At 38.2% G+C, this 23,829-nt stretch overlaps 1 protein-coding gene across 2 annotated transcripts in view; it reads right to left on the reverse strand.

The window, feature by feature from the left end:
- MAML2 (mastermind like transcriptional coactivator 2) overlaps positions 1 to 23,829 on the reverse strand; it is a 367,004-nt gene that overhangs the window by 232,457 nt on the left and 110,718 nt on the right. The window contains exon 1 of one of the 2 annotated variants that reach the window (XM_054524965.1): positions 1 to 23,829. This exon is cut by the window's right edge and continues 10,371 nt beyond it. The exons of the other annotated variant lie outside the window; for it this stretch is intronic. The gene's annotated coding sequence lies outside the window, so the exon portion shown is untranslated. 2 annotated transcript variants of the gene reach the window in all.

Below are 23,829 nucleotides of genomic sequence, written 5' to 3' on the forward strand. Positions count from 1 at the left end.
CAGTTTGTTAACAACTCGATGTGTCAGTTATCTGTTAAGAGTTTTCAAAATGTGGTCCAGAAGACCTCCTGCATCAGAATCATCAAAGTGCTTGTTAAAATGCAGATTCCTCAGTCTCCTTCCAGAATGATCAAATCAGAATCTATAAAGTACCCCTAAGAATTTGCATTTTTGGCATCTTCCCAGTTTGATTACTTAAGGGTGTGATAAAGACATAAGGGGTTAGTGCTCCCAGGGATATTTACTTGTTCACAGAGAGCAACCAAAGACTTGAAAACTTTGAAAACCTGTAACTTTTTTTGGGGTGATGGGGGGGTAGTCTTTTGGGACAAGGGTACCTTCTTCACATCCCTCAAATTTTATAATAAAAGCAGCTCCATCTTCATCTACTTATGAATTGGACTCTACGGATCAAATATCAAGAAAGGCTGGGTGCAGTGGCTCATGCCTGTAATCTCAGCACTTTAGGAGGCCGAGATAGGTGGATCACTTGAGGTCAGGAGTTCGAGACCAGACCAGCCAACCTGGTAAAAACCTGTCTCTACTGAGGCAGGAGAATCACTTGAACCTGGGAGACGGAGGTTGCAGTGAGCGGAGATCGGCACCACTGCACTCCAGCCTGGGTGGCAGAGTGAAACTCCGTCTCTAAAACAAACAAACAAACAAAAAACAAGCAAAGTATCAAGAAAAAAATAATTGTATTCTTTATTGGTATCCTGTAACATACTGTATTGGGCAGATATTCTGAAGATAATTAACCTGGGCATTATAAAATCTGTAGGCTCCTTTAATTGTAATTGTTTTGAGTGCATTTCCACTTTAACAGTGCCATAAAACTATCAATTATTTTGTAAATTACCCTCCAGCAGGAAAAGAAAGAAGAAATACAGTTTAATTTCTTATATCAAGCAATAGACCTCAATATCTCCCACTATGCGTGGAATAGTTAAGAATAGTTTAATAATATATTAGTGGTCATTTCTGGAGGCATACTTTAAGGTGAATGTTCAAAATTTTGATAGAAAAGCAGACTTTAAAACAAACTGAAGTGGTGGATTTAGACAATCAGTAGTTAACAATACCTAACTTCAAAGATTCTCAGCTAATTTTGCTTTTCTTTTGTTCTCAGTAATGACTACAGCATGTGCCTTGCCATTTTATTTTATTTTATTTTATTTTTATTATTTTTTAAGACAGAGTCTCACTCTGTCACCCAGGCTGGAGTGCAGTGGCACAATTTTGGCTCACTGCAATCTCCACCTCCCGAGTTCAAGCGATTCTCCTGCCTCAGCCTCTCAAATAGCTGGGATTACAGGCACCCGACACCACGCCTGGCTAATTTTTGTATTTTTGTAGAGATAGGGTTTCACCATGTTGGCCAGGCTGGTCTGGAACTCCTGACCTCAGGTGATCCGCCCACCTCGGCCTCCCAAAGTGCTGGGATTACAGGCGTGAGCCACTGTGCCCTGCTGCCTTATCATTTTAGATATGTCCAAAACACAGTTTATATAAATTTACCAAATGATTTATCAGTTACTTACTAATTAGTATAGAATTGCGATAACTAAAAGGTATTCATTCATTTAATATAGAACAACCCATCAGATCTATGTTCAAACAGCTGTAAAACTTGTTAAGTCCTCTGACAAGTCATTCACTCTTTCTAAGCATTATTTACTCATCTGGAAAACAGGAGTAACAAGAGGAACTGTGTCAAAGAGATATTGGGGGGATTAAATTATGCATATGATGTACTTAGCACAGCACCTAGCATAGAGTAAGTGCCCAATAAATGTTAGTTACTATAATTATTATTAATATTTTCTTATCTCTAAGCATAGTGTTCAATAATTAGCTGTATACCATAATACTTTTATAAAACCAATATATAGATATATTGTTCAACTTTTCACTCTGTAGCATATGTGAATATAATTGGTTTAATTATAAATTCCAAAATTTGAAATTCCTTTGTCTCTTCATTTTCTGTGGCTTCATATATGCACTACTTCCATAAACTACATGTGAAGCTGACTTTTTTCTGTCCATTTATTGGACTACATTTAGATTTATATCCTTACCTATCTTTGGATTTTATATAAGAATCATAAATTTGGAGTCAGATTACCTTATGTATAATGGTTAACTTTTAAAGAAATTTAAGTGAATTAAAGTTAAATAAACTTTAGAGAAACCTAAAAGTCACAGAAAGCCTTAAAGTTACATACATATTTTTAAAATCCTAATTTTACACTGTTAGCATCTTGATGTGATATCAACACCATTTGTGAAGACACTCTTTGTTAATTAGTTTATGGGGTGTTAGGTGAATTATTCAGTAAATGGTTATCAAAAATCAAATATTTAACTATAAACATTGAATGATAAACAATATTCCTCTGATCTTAATAATTGTTGTAAGTACATTACTTCAACAACTATTTATTGAATTCCTTTGAGTGGAAGACATTGTCCAATGTGATAGGGTCTTTGAAATTAAAAAAAAAAAAAAGAAAACCCTGTTATCCAATTTGATGAGCTCAAAGTCTGTTGGGAGAGACAGATGTAAAAAGATATCATAATATAAAAATAAGAATGAAATACTGACTTGCAGGGGCCCAAGGGGGAGTTGTAAGAGAAGGGAAGATCAGAGGTATGGTGGGGTCTTTGAGGATGTCACACATCTGATGTCAGGCAAGTACTTGAGGAAATGTGACAAGTTTATTGTAAATGAATCACAGGGGCCCACAGGGTACCTAATGGAGCAGATGGAAAGGGGTTGGAGCTCTAATCCTGGAAACTGCTAATATATTACAATAGTTTGGATTCGTCTTTAGGCACTAGTTGAGGATCTAACATTTTTCCTAATAGAAGATCAACACAGATAAAATTCAGTTTTGAAAGTTATCTGTGGCAGAATACAGAGGGAAGATTAGATAGAATGGAGAGAACTAGGCCACAGAGAAAAGTTAGGAAGCTATGGTGAAAAAAGATGAGTGCTGAACTGACGCAACTGTATCAGTAAAATAGGAAAGAGATGCCAGGTTCAAGAGATATTTCAAGATAAAATAAAAATGATTTGAAAACTGGATAGATATGGAACTTGGGCAAGGAGCTGAGAATGCTTGATTAATTAGGCTATAAAAGGAAGACAGAGTGTGTGTGTGTGTAACGGGGACTGGTAATCTCATTTGTGGATACAATTTTTGAAGTGCTTGTGGGAAACAGGCAGAGATATTCAAGAGGCAATGAGATCTGGCAGTTAAGTGAGAAAGTTAAGTTAAAGATAATGGATTTAGGAGTCAGCGTCAGATAGATGGTAACTGAGGACACAAGAGTGCCTGCGATCACCGAGAAGAGCAGGCAGGATCAAAGACAGACAAGGACAGATCCTAAAGAATGTAACATATTTAAGGGTTTACCCAGGAAGAGGATCCAGCAACGAAGGAGCAAGTAGAGCAGAGAAAAGCAAGTGGCAATCTGGAAGGCAAAGTAATGGCAAAAACTGCAATGACTTATGCACCAACTTAATAGTAGAGGAGATTTTTTAGGAAGCAGAGATTGTCATCATCTTATCAGTCAGCAGCAGTGGGTGAGCCTCCTCTCAAGAGACCAGGCTGCTAACAAGGAGTTAATTCACTGTCACCACCCTTTCACAATCTCCAGTAGAAGTGCTAGCAGAAAGAAAATAGTCCCATGATAGAGACGGCAGAAGAGAGAAAGAAGGAACAAGACATTTAGATAACTCATAAATGAGTCATCAGCTCATAAAAAAGAAAAAGTTAGCAACGTGACCATTCCTTCTGACATACAGGAGCAAGAAGAACTCTCAATTAAAAAGAAGTCTTCCTAAGAATTGAGGCAACACAGTAATTTAAGCAACATTGAATCTCTGCAGGCAAATTGCTTGGTATAACTCAAAAATTATCGATGAATGAACTTGGGTAAGACAGTCTACCAGCCAGGTCCTCGGTTTTCTCATCTTACAATTAGGAGGAATGGGTGACATAAATTCTATGAGCCTTTCCAACTGAAGCATACCAAGAGCCCATCTGGTCCTCACAAGTATCATATGAGGTAGAACTCTTTTTAGCCTATTTTACAGGTGAGGTAACTAAGATACAGAGAGTTTAGAAAACTGACCCACACAGGAAAAGAGTAGAAAAGCTAAGTTTTGAATTTGGGGCTTTCTGACTACAAAGCACATGTGCTACAGGACCCCATTGGAGCTCTTAGAACTTTCAAAGTACTTCAGCATTCTTCGTATTTTAAAAATGTGAGGCTATGAGGGAATCTGGATAGGTATTGCTACCTGCACAACAGGTAAAGAAACTGGGAATTTACCTACAACTACATGCCCAGTAATGGGGAGCCCTAATTCAGGTCTCCTAATTCTACTCTACTTTATGATCTTTTAAAGGCCAGTAAGTACATTACATTAGCAAACACTAACCTTGAGACCAAATTTAACATCTTGGAAAGAAACCACTGTTACTCTTATAACTGTATAAAATATCCTTTCTTTCTAGGAATCATAGCATCCCATATGGAAATAAACTATCTGAGATTCTGCCTTAAGAAGTGTAGATGGCAGTTTAAGTATAGCCCTCTAAAAAGTAGCAGCTTTTCCTACATCATCTTACTAGTTAATCTTCCTGGGAACAGGCTGATATTTACTCATCCCAGGAGACCACTGAATTGTCTGGACTCCAAAAGATACCAAGGATAAGGTTTTAAGTTCCCCACCATTAGTCATCACTTGGAGAAAAGTGACAGAGCTCTTTACAGATGAATTGCCTTGTCTTTGCCCTTAAAATGAACAATTTTCAATGAGTTTAAATTAGGAAAAGTCAGTAAAGAGTGCCCTCCCTCCCTTAAAAGTGGTCGGTTCCCTGGGTAAGATGTGAAATACTTGGCGGTCTCCAGACGACAGGATCAGATAGGCTAACAATGAATTTGAGAGCTTTGCACAGAAAAGTTGGACAGAATGGATCAGGTTAAAGTGGACACAAATGCCCAACTACAAATTCTAGTTATTTTCCTTCCCACTCTTGGAACAAAGAGACAATTGTAAAATATATTTTGTATGTATATATACACACATATACATATACATATATACAAATAGTGAAAGTATCTCCTCCTATTATTGATGCTCAGAATTTCTATGGAATATAATATATGTGCAGTTTTAATAGTTAAATAATAAAAAGTGAATACTTCCTTAGAACTAGGATATAGCTAATTTCTAATATAGGTCTTCTGAGGCCATGCCTAGGTTATTCTGGTAAACTGATATTGTGGAGAAAACGTTTTTGAGTCACGAAATTCTGGATTCAAATCTTAGCACATCCTCTTATAGCTCTGTAGATCCAAGTTACTTAACTTTTCAGAGCTTCGGTTTTCAAAACATCTGTAAGATGGAGGAAAGAACACCACATTTTGGGGGTTCTTGTAAAGATTAAATGTGATAAAGAATGTAATCTCTCTAGAACCTTTAGTTCTCATTTTCCTTTATTGCCTCCTATTCCTTCGGTGATCATGTACAACAAAATAGGAAACACTTGCTGATGTTGGTAAACCATGAACTCAATTCCAAAGCAGGAGGTTTGAATAACCAAGAAAACTCCAGGAAGTGATGCCATTATTTTCCTAATGAGAAGCGCTCATAGTCATGCGAAATACACGACACACTTACTTGTAGATCATTGGCCAACATTTCTGTCTTGAGTGGCAGTGATTGGCTACTCACATTACCCTCTGAAAGTGGCTCTATTTTAGTAGAAGTTGTCAAGTAGCTGATGTATGCTGAAAACTATAGAAAGCCACCCTTTCCTCAAGTTCTTAATTGCATCCATTTGTTTAAAAATGCCAAAAATGCACATGCTCTGACCTTTCTGAGATTTGAACTCAGATCCAATGAGGAAGTAGAGGCTGAGGATTAGGAAAAAACCATGTGTCTTCGGAAGTTGGCCATGTGCCTCGTCTAGTTGACCTTGGATACTTGAGATTGGGTCCAGTGGTTCCCTCACTTTCTTTGCTTCACAAATTAAAAAGATCTAGCCCATAAGAGATGTCTGTGGGTCCATTTCTTGCACTAGGAATATGGGAAAGCTGCTTAAGAAATTGCTGCTTGCAGCTCATGAAATCATGAGTCATTTGTGTAGTAAAGAGAATTGGCCACTTACATTTGTACAAAGTTGAAAAGAGGGTGGGCTGGGGAATGGGGTAATTCCAACTCAGAAATAAATCATCTGAGTGGACTGTATGCCCCTTGAAATGCTGGGGCAGGTTGCTGGGTTCACAGAGAGCAGGTCCCCAGCACTGACATCCTTCCAAGTAACAAATCTTCATCAAGGCCTCACGACCTCTTTAACACCAGCATATAACACAGAAGATTTCAGATCATAGTGTGCTCTCTCTTCTACTTCCTGTTATTTTTAATTCTCTGCTTTGTTTCATGTTTTTAAAAGTCTTTACTAACACTTCTAGGAGCAGCTTCTGAATGAGACAGTGGCCAGTAATTTCTCTGACGAATACACATTGTTGTCCCCTCTTTGGGGCTGAGGAAATCCGAGGCAGGAAATGGTCAGCGGCTTGTTCAGTGCCGTGTAGAAAGGTGGAGACAGACCGACCCCATGAGCAGTTCACTGGTTAATTAAGCCCACTGAACCCTGCTGCCACCTGGAAATGGGCCCTGGGCTCGTTCCTGCACTTCCTCCTCCACACCTGCAGCTGAACAGAGCCCAGCTGCAGCCACCCGCCTCGGGTGCTGGCTGCCACTGCTTTGGCTGGTTGTTCCCTCTCTTTAACCCATTTCTTTTCACTCTTGGACCTTTTATCCTTTTCAGTCAAATGATAGATCCAAGTCCAGAAACTACAGAACCACAGATTGGAACAACAAAGGCAATGAGAATGTCTTTCTAGCTTTCTAAACTTAGGCCCCAAAAGACTTCCAAACACATTTCATGAAATTATTATCTAAAAGCACAGGGGAACAAGTTTAAGGCTAAGACATGTACTGCATATTTTGAGACAGAGTTACATACTCAATTTGCTTAAAAAAAATAGAGTATTTAGTATCATGTTTGCAGAGTCACATGTCCCAGTCCACAGGAACTACACAAACTGTGTCTTCAGAAGTTGGTAGTTGGTAATCTCTTTTAGGCATGCTTAAACCAGAAGAAGAAGATGTAAAATTGGACACGGGAAAAAGATTCTCCGTGTTGCACAGAGGGAAGAACCAGGAAGATCTTAGCCTACTCCTCAACCTAAACCCTCCATTCATACTTGGCCTTTTCTTTTCAGTCTGTAGTTTGACTTTTCTGCCCTAAAGTCTATGGCCCTGATGAACTCCCAGGAAGAGGAAGCCACTGCTTTCTTCCATTTCAATGCCTCTCTTAAAGCCCACCTCAAATTTCACCTTTCTCATAAGGCTTTCCTCAATTCTTCCCAGAGAATTTTACTTCACTTCTCTTGACTGCACCAATTTTTATTGTTGGTACCATTAAATTTGTAGCTTTATATGTAAAAATTTGGAAGTTTTACATGGGTATGTCTGGTCCTGGTATTCTATTTATCTATACTCCCCCAGAGTGTCCAGGCCATGGTGCACTCCAGACCACTTTTAATAAAATGCTTATGGATCATTTAGGTGTGCCGTGTATTACAGACACTCTGTTCTGAAAATGAAAAGCAGAAAGAGACTCAGTCCCTGTTCTCAGGAAGTGTGCAGCCCATTGAGAGAAGAAGGCAGGGAAGCAACTGATTAGAAGCCAACATAATGTGTTTTCTCCCAGAGGGTGTGAATTCAGGGCTGCAGCAACACGGTGCAGGGGCACCCAACTCTGGGTAGGACACTGGGGAGTAGAAGTCAGGGTGACTTTTGAATTGAGACTTGAAAAAGCAAAGGTTCACCAGGAGACAAAGGGCAGGGGTAATTCCACCAGGGGCAGGAGGAGGTGCACAAGCAAATAGGTATGTAAGAGGCCATGAAGCGAAGTGTTCAGAGAATTAGGAATGTGACTGGAGACCAGGGAGCGTGAGAGCAGGATGGTGGGGATGGGGAATGAAGAACCAGACCAATATGTTCTAATTCAGTGGATGCATAAGCGCATCCAACATACTTTGCTCAGTGCTCATTAAATGTTACATTGCTGTTCCTATTAAAGTATAATAAGTATTTGCTTAGCCATTTCACAATGGATCAATTTATACTAGCTCCATGTCACTGGAAATATTTCCCTTGATCCTTGCAAATGCAGTGAAGGAAAGTGAGAATGCCACTCCTGTGCATTTACTAAAAGTAACTGCACAAGCGCAAATGCACTGTCCATCTAAATAACCAAAAATATAGTAGGACATGGTGACTGTCACTCCACGGTGCTGATGATACAGTTCACACAGCACTAGATGCTGCCCTGCACTGTTTCCACTTATAGCGTGGTATGTCAGTAGACTCTATGAGACACCATATTTAGATTCCATGCTTCAATCCAGAGAACACTGTCCACCGATAATTTATTCAAGCATCTTCCTTCACTGTGTTATCTGTGTTTTTGCTCTATGGTTTACTATTTTACAGACCCAACCTTTAAGTCCTCCTCTCTTTTTGACAGTAGAAAAGAATAAGACAGGACAGAGAAGCTTGTAGGAGTAGGTGAAGGTGAATAATGGTTGGCAACTTTCTAGTTGATCATATACCTGAGAATACGTATACCTGAGAATATGTTACCCTGATGGAGTGAACACCTTTTGAAACCACAGCTTGGTTCAGATATGTTATTAGTATTAGATTTTACTATGTAGCCACTGCATTAATTTAGCATCATCATCTTGACCATTCATCCTTAAAAGTATTAACCCAGTGTAATTCAGTACTTCTTTGGTAAACCTTCCATAGGAAGATTATGACAATTTTAGAGATTATGAACTATCTAGGCTTAGCAGATGCTGGTAATCTATGGGAATCATGACCTGAAAGGATTTATGTCTAAATGTGATTTAAAATCCCCCCTTCAAGTCTCCAACTTACCTTTCATGCTTTGCATTCTCTCAAAGTACATTTCTCTGCAGAATACTTTTTCCTATTAAATGATTCCAGGCAAGCTCGATATTACATAGGTAAATACATTTGCTTTCTGCTGTTGAGGTACTTATATTAATTCCAAGTTGTTTTGGAAAATGCACTAGAAAAAAACGTTTGGTGTGCCTTTTGAATTTTTCCACAGCAGTGTCAGTGACAGAAGGCAGCTGTAACACTGGCTTTGACTTGGTTTAAAGGCTGATATTTGACTCCAACTCCAAAAACAATCATCATTCTTATAATTCAATCCTAAGGCACCATGCCTCCTCAGTGAACCCCACTTAATTGTCATCTTTAATAGGGGCACTACTTGTAAATCCAGTTTTCAGCATGTCTTTTTTTATCCTCAGGGTACACGGCATGAAATGCATTTTTATCTTGATGCAGAGCAAGTGACTTACTTGGGTCAACTGACTACTATTTTAAGGCTAGAATTTCTTGAATAAATAAAGTATAAAAACTCAGAGATTTTATATTTTTTCCACAAAATTACTTTTGTGAGGTAACTTCCTGCCCCATTGGTCTCATTTTAAAATGGAGCATATTTTATGGGAATGTATAATACTGACACTTTTTCTTTTTGTTTTTTAGTTTATTTGAGGTCTTCACATAGAAGAGTATTTGTATATGCCAAAAAATTCAAATCTCAGAATTTTCCCTCCAATTCCTGACTGGGTAGGTTGCCAGATAAAATGTAAAAGCCCAGTCAAATTTGAATTTCAGAGAAATAACAAATAAGTTTTTAAAAGTTGTAAGTATGTCCCATGGAATATTTGAGACATACTTGTACTGAAAGATAATTCATTGTTTATCTGAAATTCAAATTTAACTGAGCATTTTATATTTTTATTTGCTAAATCTGGCAACCCTATATCTGGGGGCACTTGAATTATGATCAAAAGTACATTATCTCCAGATTGTAGGTCTGCAAAATTCCCAGAGGACCATTCTTTTCGTAGGTATGTGCAAAAGTGGAGACTGTCCCATCACGCCATTCCCAAAGGCCCCTGGGGCCATCCGGCTCGGGGTCTAATGGATCTAGACAGTGGAGATTAACCAGTCCCTTCTTTAAAGTATGTTAAAAAGCTTTAAAACAACATAAATAAGGCCCTTCACATACTGGGCACTCAATGTATTTAGGTAGAAATCTTTGATGTTCATTAGTGCCAGTCAAGATGAGGACAGAGATAAAATATGACATCTTAGAAACCATTCCTGTACATGCCTAACCTTTCAATCTAAGCACTTTCGGATTCTTCAAAAACCAGCTATAATTCCACCTTGTTCGAGAGACCTTCCCAGATCACCTCGGACATGAGTTCTTTGCCACCCCACCTCTCCAGCATTTATCATTTATACAGTTCATTTGACGTTTAATATATTTTGCTTAATATGTTAACCATCCTTTCATTTATACATTCTCTCAGGAAAAACATAGGCAGTAGAAGCCTTGCACCGTGATTTACAGCACGAGCCTAGGAGTCAGACCAATTTTGGTTTCCAATGCTGCCCTGTCCCGTCTGAGCTTTGTAACCCTGAACAAACACCTTTTCTGAGTCTCAGTTCATTATTATTATTATTATTTTGAGACAGGGTCTTACTCTGTCGTGTAGGCTGGAGTGCAGTGGCACAAGCTCGGCTCACTGCAACACCACCCTCCTGGGTTCAAGTGGTTCTCATGCGTCAGCCTCCTGAGCAGTTGGGATTACAGGTAGCCACCACGACACCCAGCTAATTTTTGTACGTTTAGTAGAGACGGGGTTTCATCATGTTGGTCAGGCTGGTCTCGAACTCCTGACCTTAAGTGATCTGCCCACCTTGGCCTCCCAAAGTGCTGAGATTACAGGTGTGAGCCACCATACCCGGCCATCAGTTTATTATTTTTAATCCCTCAGTAAAATGAGAATATTTCATCATGTTGCATTAAATAAGTTGATGCATATATAGTGTCAACTCTTGGGAAACACAAAGACACTAAATGGTGGCATGTTGTTATCATTGCCATGATCTTTATATTAATATTACTATCTTCTTTTAATCTCCCTCAGTGTCCATGCGTTATCAGGCCCTACGTGAACTGATCGAAGGATCTTTGCCTGAGAGTTGACAGAGGCTCCAAATTCCTTGCTGTCTAGAGAAGGGGGTGGGGGAACACTGCCTATAAACAAATGAGTGACCCTCCTTCACTCTCTTAAGATACAGATTTCATTCTCTTATTTCTCTTTCTCTGTGCTCCTTTAAACCTGCAGATTTAAGCCACTGCCTTGTGCTCTGCTTGGGATTATGTGAGAAGCAGGAAAATTTCAATTGCCTTAGAGATTTGTTTCCCTAGTGGCACCGGACATGGTGAGCCCTCCTGGGACTCAGAGTCACCACATGCTTCCTGCCTTACTCTTTACTGACTATTTGCTGCCTCTTTATTTTTTTCTAAGTCATCAGTGAGGAAGTTGCATAACTTAAGAGCTAAGCTAAGTGGGAGTCTGTTTACTGAAATCTGGAGTCATACATATTATTTATCTTCTTTGTAAGTTTTTACAAAATGCAATGTAAAGTGTTCTTATACATGCAGAATTTTTTTTGTCATCCTGGGGTATGCATGAGCTTGGGTTTTTAACATTTTATTTCTGGTTGTATTATAGGTAATAGAGTAAATTGGAAAAAAGTACAATTTCCTTAATAGTCAGACATAGATTTCAAAAAATACAAGTTTCAAATACATCCTCTGAAACCCCTACTGGATTTTTCAAAATAGCAAATTCAAAATCTTTTATATAAAAAGTGAGAAAAAAAGCATCATCAAACTGAAAGGAGGATGCCTTTCTGGGTTGTTCATTCATCAGGATAATATCTGTAAAACTATAATCTCTTGGAAGACTCTGGCTAAAACAAGTTCATTTTTGGATCAGTACCCAGTGCCTTTTTCATAACAGGTATTCAGTGGGCATTGGTTGAGCCAACTGATGAGAAAGTATTTATTCAACAAGTATTTATTGAGCACTGAGGAGATGTATTACTATAAAATAAGTTCACAGTATATAGTGTTATTAATACTATGGTCATTAATAAATAATAATTTCACCACAACACTGTAATGCAGCCTCCAGAAAGCCAGTGACATAAACTGGAAGTTTGGGTGACAGAGTTTACAGTTGCTGATTATTTAGACTTAAAGCAATTAGCCTTGGTGTTCCCACTGTTAACCACAGAGAAGAACATGTTCCCAAGTTTCCACCTATTCACTTCTTGATTAATAACTTTAAAGTTATTCCAAACCTATCAAGACTCAGAGATAGCCCTGGGCCTTTCCTGTAGTATGGGGTTTGTCTTCACGAACAAAATCCCACTTCTGCAGCCTGCAGTGTGACCCATCTGTTTTGTATCCCCTGTCATTTTGGGAACAGTGTAACACTGTGGAGGCCAGGCTGTACCCAAGGTTAGAGACCCCACCTTTAAAATTATTACTCTGGGGAAAGCAGGAAATATTGTTTCAATTATAAGGATAAAATATGGACAACTATGAACCACTTAAGAAGTTTCATAGCAGTTGCCTTCAACCACAAAACCAAAATCAGTATTGAGCTCTTTGCTTCTGCACAGTATAGGGAAGATGTGAGTGGCAGTTCAGTCAAGCTTTTTTTTTTTTTTTACTGTTCTCTGGACCTGATTTTGCACTTGAAAATCTCCAAGCTCTCAGAGTACTTCAGTGTTAATAGAAAACAGCTAAAATGTTGCCACATTTGCAGATGTGAGCAGAAGAACAAGGTCAGCACACATAGGACCAGGTCTTGGTACAGCAGGAGCATGTGGAGTGTCCAGAACTGCTTTCAGGTGTTTCTACTCTGTACTGGTTTTCATTCCCTATTTCCAATACATCATCCCCTGTGTTTCACCTCATTTCCTCACAGTTTCCGTTTCTACTTTGTCATATATTAATTTGGACCTTTGTAATCTTTGGTTTCCTTCTAGTAGAATCTGGTGATTTTATTAAAACCAGACCAACAAGAAAATGTTTCCAGGTAAGTCTTCAGGCTGGCAGCCTCTCTTCCAATATCATCCCGGTCCATCAGCTGAGCCTGGTAGGTAATCCCACTGTTGCACACTGGAAGCTTACAAATGCTGCTCAGGGATAGCACTATGCTTGAAGCACAGGCCTTGTGATTTAGAAGCCATGAGTTCCATAAGTGCACACTGAATACATTTATTAAAGGACATGTGGTCACATGGAATGTGGCACTCAGTACTGCACAGCACTAGCAGTCACCCTGAACACTCACTGTTGTCAGTAGCACCATCCAGGCTCTAGTGCAGACACCTCTCCATATCCCCTGCTTTGTGTCTTGGAAGCCCAGGGTGGCTTCTTTTGAGGCTGGATTGTGATGCTGCCCATATTAGAGAAGGACACTTCTTTGGAGAGCAGGGAGGAGTTGAACAGCAGAAGCACTCAGGTAAGAAAAAGACAACTTAATTAACTTGTCAAGTCTTTCCTCTCAGCATGAATGCAAGGGATAATGAGGTATCATTTCCCAGGAGTGCCAAGCTTCCATTTTGCTACTTCTTTTCATGTTCTAATTCAATGCTCCAGAAGTACTCACCTATTACCATGATAACCCCAAAAGTTGCACATTGTGGCCAAAGAACATCTTGTAATATTAAACAATTCCTATGGCCCTTAAAGTTAAATATATGCAGGTCTAGTAGTGACCAGCGTGGTAGAGATTCTTTGGTAATTGGATCACCATTGAACACTAGAATTACTACTAGTTTTATTTTTATAAAAATATCTAATGTGATTTAAATTTTCAAGAAATACAATTTCAGTTTCATTTAAATAATTATTTAAATGTTATATTCATTAGTTATACTTTGAATTTTGCCTTTTTTCCCAGAAAATTGAAGATTTTAGAAGAAAACTTTTAGTAGCACAAAAGCTAACTTTTAGTTTTTGATTTTTATGTTTACTTTACATTTTTGATGAAAATAAATTCAAATTGTGTGTACTTTAATATTACACTTCATTTTTAATACTTTAGAATCTAACGTTTAGATCATTACTGTCAATAGAAGACATGTTATATGAAAACTGTCATTCTAACAACATAATCAGAGAATTGCAGAAATAAAAGCAAAAATAAATTTTACAGATTAAGTAATAATATATTAATTATGTATGACCTAATTTGATTACTCACGGAAACATCACCAACCCCACAACAGAATATCCAGATGTACACAATAATGATTACAGTCATCATGGACATTTTGTTGACTTCAAGAATGACAGCTTTCCATATATTTTTCAATTTTGTCATTATCAACATTTATTTGTCAAGGTAGAAAGACAAAGCATATTTTACTTAACCATTTGTTAGCCTATTTATAATGTTTAATATTTAGACATATAGTATGTAGGCTTTCATTTGTCTTGCCCTGAGTCCTAAAAATGTTAGAGGGTAGATCCGGCCAGGTACTTTCTTTTTTTTTTTTTTGATTGTCATTTTTTTTTACTTTTATTTTAGGTTTATGTGCAGGTTTGTGTTATATATAAAATGCGTGTCACAGAGATTTGTTGTACAGATAATTTCATCACCCCAGTAATAAGCATAGAACTCGATAGCTATTTTTTTCTGATCCTCTCTCTGCTCCTACCTGCTATACCCAGGTAGTTTCCTCTTTTTGAGGCTTACAGTAGTACTATTCTTCTGAACTACTGCCTTAAGATGATTAGTTTAGTTACAACACAATTGGGTTTTTTCCCAAGCTAAGGAATGTACTCTCTCAATTTGTAGTTTGTTTTACAGATAGGGATAAAAGTTTAAGAGACAGGAGCACTGAATTATTTGATATTATAATCGGTTTCCCAAAGTATTTTTTGACAATCTATGTGTATGATTTAATATGCTCCCATATTTTATGCATAAGCGAAAAGAGATACATTATTTTATATTATCTTTGGAGTTAGACAACCCTAGATCTGACTTGTCATTCTGCCACTCACTAGCAGGGTGATTTATTTCAACTATTTAAGCCTCAGTTTCTTTATCAGTAAAATGGCACTTAAAACACTCACACCCAGAAGGCTTGCAGTGAGTACAAGATAATACGTGTAAATTACTTAGTAGATAGTAAATATAAAATAAATAGTTATTAGTAGTACAATGATCCACATTTTAAAATTCCTAAAGTACCAGTCTATTTACTCAATAACCCTCCTTTTCAAACACTCCAATAACTCTCCACTGCCCAAGGTGTGCCTTGTTACCACATTCAAGAGGCTCCAATATATCCTTCCAACCTTAAATTACAAAAGTGCCCCAACCCCATGACTACTGTCCCTGGAGATCTATACTTTCCTACCTCTATGCCTTTGCTACCACAATTCTATCTATTTGAATGGCTGTTCTTCTCCCAAGGCCCGGTTCCAGTTCTTCCGAGATGTCTTCTCATCTTTCAATGTTAATTCACTTTCTTCTCCTTGTGCCCCCATAACATCTTCCCTGTAGCTCTCTCACAAAACTCAATACAGTGAGCTTCGTATCATATTAAGTTTTGTGTATGTGTCCATCATCTCTGTTATACTCTCAGCTTCTCTGGGATAGATTATATCTTTTGTCACCTCTACATAAGTGTATCCCCTTCCCAGAGCACATGACATAGTAATTGGCACAAAGTAGATGCACAAAATGTTTTTTAATTGAATTTTTTGAATCTACTTCAGAGGAATAAAAAGAAAATAAAAACAAAATTAGGTCATTATTTGGATTCTTCAAGTACTGGTGATTCTTGTTTTCATGATTACAAGGATTTTTGGTTTTTTTTCAAAATGACATTATTTATACTTTAAGACAGTTAGCTAATTTCCAGGAAAAGCACTTTGTCTAAAAGCACTTCTTATTGACAAATTGAACATTGTGATGCATTGCACTACTTTAGAAAACATGCAATTCATGTAAATACTCTGGGGGAGTTTCAATATTTAGGTATTTTAGTGTTTTCAAATCTCTACAAATTCTTGGCTATTCCTCTTTTCAGAAAAGGTGAAAACTACCTTCCTCCTGAGTGCAGGTTTGACCAGCTTCTAAGGAACAAAATAGAAGGGAAGGAAGTATGGTGTGCAACTTGGGAACTAGGTCATAAAAGACCATGCAGCTTACTCTTTGCTTTCTCTCTTTGATCACTTGCTATAGGGAAGCCAGCCACCATGTCATGAGGACAATTAAGCTGCCCTACAGAGAGGCTCACATGATGGGGTCACCTATCAACAGCCTTTGGAAGCAGATCTTCCATCTCTATTCATGCTTCAGATGATAGCAACCCCAGCATACAGCTTGACTGCAACCTCAGGAGAGACCTGTACCAGAACCACCCAGCTAAGTTGCTCTCTGATTCCTAACTCTTAGAAACCATATGTGGTAATAAATGTTAATTAATTTTGAGGTAATTCATTATTCCGAATACTAACCATGGCCAGGCCTTGTGGTTCACACCTGTAATCTCAGTACTTTGGGAGGCCGAGGTGGGTGGATCATTTGAGGTCACAAGTTCAAGACCAGACTGAGTAACATGGTGAAAACCTGTCTCTACTAAAAAATACAAAGATTAGTGGGGCATGGTGGTGGGCACCTGAGTCCCGGCTACTTGGGAGGCTGAGGCAGGGGAATCATTGAATCTGGGAGGCAAAGTTTGCAGTGAGCCAAAAACGGACCACTGCACTCCAGCCTGGGTGACAGAGCAAAACACTATCTCAAAAAAAAAAAAAAAAATAGGTAACCAATACAGATTGTACAGAGATAGTATAAGCATTGTCATTGTAGTTATTCATAGTTTTAAATCTATGATCATTAATGTCCAAAGGTAGCAAGGAAATTTGAGCTGATTATCAAAAATTGTAATCTGGAACCCACTTTTAGTTGATTGCCATTCATTCAATTAATTATATATTTAGCAAATACTTATTAAATTGTCTCCTATCAGCCAATCACTATGCTACATCTTAGAAATACAAAGACAAATAAGATATGGTGCATGTTTTTAAAGGCTCAATATCCTAGTGTTCCCCACCATAGATAGCATGGGGATTGAATCTGAGGAGGCTTTATTGCCTAAAAAGTTATTTAAGAATGATTTTGTGTCACAGGGAAAGAATTTGGGTGGAATTCAAGAAAAGACACTGGGCCAATTGCAGTTTTAGCAGGTAAGGTCCCAAACAGTGCTAGACCAGACAAACAGCTTCAGGCTTTTAAACTAAAGACAGTGGTCTCAGGTTGTGCGACAAATAGAATTCTATGCAATGGCCTGTCTGTCTATAGTCTCTCACACATAAGAGCGATCACTGCCAATAATGCCATCCTCAGGGATGAAGGACAGTGACACTAATGGGAAGAAAAATATTCCATTAGTAAAACATCCCCTAATTAATTCTAATCTGTTCCCTAGAAAAGCTGCTCTAGAGGAAAGATTTTTTTTCTCCACATGCCAAACTGCCAAGCATTACTTTGGAAAATTTTCCATTTAGTTTCAAGGAATATTAAAATGCTTCACTTGGCAAAAGTTAGAAATGAATCTATTTCCTAGCTCATATTATATATAAAGATAAGATTTTTACAGGCAGTGTCAATTCTTAATTGAGCATATCAGCTAAAAGCAACTAAATTCTATTAGTCTCTGGATTGACGTTTATTATTATTCTTATTCTTTACTATAAAAATGCACTTAAGTACCTAAACTGCATGCCATCTTAGAAACTGTGATACAGCAATGACAGATGTAGCCCTCATTCCCCTAAAAACTTTAAATTTGTCAGATGAAATTAGCAGAAAACAAACAAATCAAAACTGCATAAAATAGAATATCTTCACATCAATTCATTAGTGAAACAGTAAAAAATCTTAAGTTCAATGGAGGAATATGAAACACAACAAAAGTGACAAACCAGTAGCTACACTATGTCTCAATAAGTATTCACAGAATCAGCAACATGTCAAGCTGTCTCCTACCTCGGGGCCCTTGTACCTGCTAGCCTTTCCCTACCCAGCAAGTTCTCTCTGCTTAGCTATCGTGTTAATCCTTCAGATCTGAAAGCATGTGCCCCTTTCTTAGGGAAGTTCTCCTTGACTCCCTAAAATTATATCAAGTTTTCTGACTCTGTAAACCTTTCCTTAATATCACTTATTATAGTTCATAGTTTCCTTCTAATAGGTATATACTTACCCTAGTACCTATGCATTATCCTGTAGTGATCCATTCCTTAATATTGCTTTTCATAGTTCACAGTTATACATTTATGTGATTATTTCATAAATATGTCTCATTCACAGCTATACTGTAAGTTTCATGCCAAGAATGCAGGGAGTGGTTCTCTCATCCTCCTGTTTCAACCCAGTGCCTGGCACACTGTAGTTGCACAATATATATGTGAATAAATGAATAAATGAGCAGTATAGTATGTGTTCAGAGCATGAGCTCTGAAGTTAAACATATTTCAGTACAAACACCATAATCTCACTATCCAATTATGTGACTTTTGACATACTTTGCTCCTCTCTGAGATTCACTCAGTTTTCTCATGGGTAAAATGGAAATAATAATAGTAGTTTCCTCATATGGTTGTTGTAAGTTTAAATGAGAAAAGGCATACAATGTGTTTTGCTTAACACCTGGCAGAGAACAAGTGTTTATTGTTGTTGCTGCTGTTATTATTAATGTCTCTGTCACCATCAAATGAAATCATTACAAACTCGGCCAGGTGCAGTGGCTCATGCCCGTAATCCCAGCATTTTGGGAGGCCAAGGCAAGCAGATCGCTTCAGTCCAGAAGTTTGAGACCGGCCTGGGCAACAAAGTGAGACCCCTGTCTCTACAAAAACTACAAAAATAGTGGAGCGTGGTGGTGCACACCTGTAGTCCTAGCCACTCGGGGGGCTGAGGTGGAAGGATCACTTGAACCTGGGAGGTTGAGGCTGGAGTGAGCTGAGACAGTGCCACTGCACTCCAGCCTGGGGGGAGAAAAAAGGAACATTACAAACTCAATTCTCTAATATTTTTTCTTCTTGTTCAGGAAGGTGGGAGAAGAAGTAATGATTGAGTCTATCTCTGCTGAGCTTCTGGACAGCCCAGTCTTGGCCACATCGGGTTTCCAGACACTTTTGCTACCTGGCTAACTCCCCCTGGCATCAGCTAACTTCAGTCACTCCCTCCAGCCATCACCAGGCTGGATTCTTGGTTTCCTATTACTATCTAGAGGTAAAGCTCTTTAATTTATCTTGCTTTTCTCCTTCATGCTAGCACCCAGTTCCCAGGATATGACACTGTGTAGAGCTAGGCCAGAAGAGAAATGAAGTCACACTCAAAAATGGTTCCACTTTCCCAACTTCCAAACATTCTCCCCAAGCCAACCATGTACATACACCTTGACTTTCCTCTCAGGATGACTTCCTGCCACAACTAATGGAGTGCTTGGCTAAAAATAAATAAATAAAATAAGAAGATGGCTGCTGTTCACCTTCCATTGGGACATTTTACTTTTAAGAACAAACATTTAGTCACTGAAGCTGAGGAAGTCCTCATTCAAGGACAGGGTTTCCTTGCTCAGTCGGCCAGACCAGACCAGACAAGCCTCATGCGCCTGAAGGTCCTGGCTCCAGGACCCTCACTGTATTTATAAAGTCTTAACAGAGTGACTGTGAATTCCATTGTGGTGATGCTGCCTCTGGCTGGCAGACGGCCATGGTTTCTAGACTTCATAAGCAATTTTGAGGCCTGCAGATATGGGCATTGAGAGCACTAGGCTCTCCTTTATATATCTATGTTCACGCGGTCTCTTGTAAAGTTATCTGACATATTTTAAACTTATTCGTTGTTTTCTGAAAATGTGGCTACTTCTAGTTGAACAAAAAAAATGTTCCCTAGTCTCTCACCTCCGGAGGCATAGCTTTGTAGAACAATCTATAGAAATAAAGAGCTTTTAGGAAGTTCAGGGTTGAAACAAAGAAAAAGAAAGTTGTTTCTCAGCAGAAAAATGCAACAAAGCCTTTCTTCTTACCAAATAACTTAAGAATGTCTGAACAAAAACATCCCAAACACGGCTAATGCCAGAATTTCTCAGATAAGTCAAGAGAGGGGGAAAAACACAAATCACACCCCAAACCAAGAGATGAATGAATGGCAAAAAGAAAACAACACATAATTTAAAATGTTGTTAAACATTTAAAGAAGTAAATTGTAACCATTTTCTAGAACAGCAATTATAAGTAAGAGTGTTTTCTAATTAATTTTCTTCTGAAAACAATTGGTGAGATCCTGCAGAGATTATTCCCTCTCTTCCCCCAAGGCCTTCCACACCCCTGGAGCCCCAGGAAGCCCTCTGAATCTCCACTCTCTACATACCTTAGAGGATCCCTTACCAGATACCACCTCGTGTGTCATCTTGTAAAGCATTTCTCACAATGTGGCTAGTCTTTCTAACCAGATTGCAAGCATCCTAGATACAGAACAAAAAACCAAACACCGCATATTCTCACTCATAGGTGGGAATTGAACAATGAGAACACATGGACACAGGAAGGGGAACATCACACTTCGGGGACTGTTGTGGGGTGGGGGGAGGGGGGAGGGATAGCATTGGGAGATATACCTAATGCTAGATGACGAGTTAGTGGGTGCAGCGCACCAGCATGGCACATGTATACATATGTAACTGACCTGCACATTGCGCACATGTACCATAAAATCTAAAGTATAATAATAATAATAATAATTAAAAAAAAAAAGAAATATAGTCACATGATCTCCCCAGAAGCTACCATGGTGCCTTGACTACATATCGATTGATTCACTTAAGAATTTCTAAATGTTTTCTTCAAACCAACAGAGAATAAAAATCTGAATGAGTACTTCATTCCATTATACCAGTATAAAAGTAGAACTGGCAATACCATAAATTTGAAATTACTCACATTTTGAGGAAATTGTAGACTCTTTGGGCTGCAGAGAAATATCATTGCTTGGTGTTCACTCTCACATAATATTCTGTCTTGCAAAATACCAGACAGATATCAAAAGCAGGAAGGTGGGTGTGGATATGGAAAACAGAAATCAATTTGCAGTATTTTGGTATCCTAGAACCAGTGAAGCTTTTTCTTACATAGAAAAGTACTATGTTTGGTATGCAAATATTACTATTAAACTTAACACCGGTTAAGTTTTCAGAATTGTTATCCTCAATAGGATAAGCTGAAAATTGAAACAGCTTTAAGAAAAAATGTTTAATGAAACATGGGATGTTTAATGAAAAATTTCCCACAAAGACTGTCCCTGTTCCCATTTTTAGAAAGAAAATCCTGAGCTATTTAGAATATGGAATGATGAATATGGATAGACCTGGCTAGTCTAGAATAGTCTAGGATAGAATATGAGTATGATGATGACATTTGTGCAAAAATTTTCAGTTTATAAAAATACATCAAAATTCATTAATATCTCTTTCAAAGATTTATATGTTTTGCTCGTTCAAATATTTGTATATATCTATATATATTTGTACATCTTGATTCTCAGTTTAAATGCATTACTTCACTTACTGCTCTTTTAAGGATTTATACATATTCTTTTTTCAATGATTTATACACAGTTCTTTTTGACTTAGGAAAATGAAGTAGCTGCAATGTTAGAAGAACAAGGTTGTAACTTAACTACTTTATAGCATCCTATAGGCAGAGTTGAAGACTAGACATACTAGCTCCCTTTCTTCAGATGGGTAAATGAATACACAGAAATGTTAAATAATTTACTAAAATGTATGTAGGGATGACTGCCTCTTGAGTTTCCTGATTTCCAGGACAGCCCACATCAGATTATGTTGATTCTTTTCTGGCCAGTCTGAGACCTATAGAGTCCCAATGTTCTCTGATTTCATCCATACCTATCTTTGGAAATAGTCCTCAGAAAATGAGGGAACAATACGAAGCCTAATGTGTTGTGATGTGTGTAGAATATATTTGACACTTGTCTGGCTAACTAAAACTCTACTTCTCTACCCAAATAGCGGTGTTGTAAGAGATCATCAAACTCACTTCTGCATTTCCTTCCTTATTTAATGTCCTCATGGTCACATGAGATGACTAAATGCTCAGGTCCTGAGCTACATTTCCATGTTTAGTAAATCAGGAAATAGTGAAAGATATGTCTTGTGACATTTTCATTCCAAACTTAGACTAGGCATGAGTATTTAATGACAAGCGAATAGATGTGAATGAGAAAGAGGTCAAGATTTGAATAATCTGGATTGGTATCTAAAATAATTATAAGCAAAAAATCATACATATGGGGTTTTAATCAATATATTTCTCTCTCTATAAAAACTCTCCTGATTCCCACAGGTAAAATTATTTCCTCTTTAGTGTATCACCATCTGTAGCCCTCACAACTCCCAAAACACTTTATTATACTTGTTTTACACACCTGTCTTTTAAGTGTAAAGTCTCTACAGAAAGGAAATGTGTTGTATTCATTTCTGTATTCCTATTAACTTGAATAATACTGAAACATAGTAGATGCTAAATATGCTTGTTTCATAAATGTGGGATAAAATAAATGTTTGTGTAGCCTACGCCATTAAGGATTTTATACTGGAGCTGGGAGATAACCAATCACGTAATATTTAGTGGTACCTACTGTAGGATGTAAAGGAAGACGACAATGAGATACACCCTGAGGACTTGGGAATGGCAGAAATGAGATTGCTCTACATACAAGAGAGGGATTTTTGTAAAACTCAACTGAAAGAGAATAGGAGTTGACTGGAAACTGCTGATTATATTTAAGACCTTATGAAAAACAAATGTATGAGTTGGAAAGAGAGTTGGTCACTCATGGGAACAATGAGAGAGCTGCAGAGTAATCCTCGAAGTAAGCACTTTGCCAGGACAGTAAGCAGTCAAGGAAGCACTGTCCACTATCCAAGCTTATCGTACAGAAGGACACTACCTACCCAGTCCGGTGGGCAGGAATATCCTTAGGTTAAAAAATGTGTCACCAATCTTCTTGTTCTAATCCTTAAACATGTGATTCACTTGACTAGTCGCTTTTGCCTTGATTCCATGTGCACCAAGAGTTCTGATGCCTCTAAACTCACAGAGCTCACCTGAAGGTACCTGAGGATGTGAGTGTCTAGTTATGCTAGACAGGTATATTTTATATTGAAAACTAATAAATTAGAATCAATCTGATGAATCCGAGGAAGATGAGTTTGCCTCTGGCTGATGTAGCAACATGTGGTATCCTGCCATTCACATCACTGTGCCTGTGAGTCTGAGGGGCAAATTTAGATCCCCCCAAGATGATTCCTCCCTATGGGTACTTGTGGTCTTCCCTAAGCATCACGTCTTTGGCTCCTCCATGAGCCACGTGCCTTTTCTTCAAACGGCTGCGCAGATTATGTGCGTAACACTATGTTTTAAACCACTAGAGAGTGATCCAAGAGAACATATAATTAAGTGAGAAATTGTTTGGCATAAACTAAAAGTGCTACAGAAATTCCGAGAGAATAAGGATCGCTATGGTGGGCAATTATCCAAGGAGAGCTTCCTAAAGGCCTATGGTGTTAAGAGGGAACTTGATGTCTGGGTAGGATGTGGGTGGGTGGAAAGAAAAGGAGGGCATTTTTTTTTTTTTTTGAGACGGAGTCTCGCTCAGTCTCCCGGGCTGGAGTGCAGTGGTGCGATCTCGGCTCACTGCAAGCTCCACCTCCCG

This window comes from Pongo abelii, chromosome 9, assembly GCF_028885655.2.
Source record: "Pongo abelii isolate AG06213 chromosome 9, NHGRI_mPonAbe1-v2.0_pri, whole genome shotgun sequence".
Classification (NCBI taxonomy): Eukaryota; Metazoa; Chordata; class Mammalia; order Primates; family Hominidae; genus Pongo; species Pongo abelii.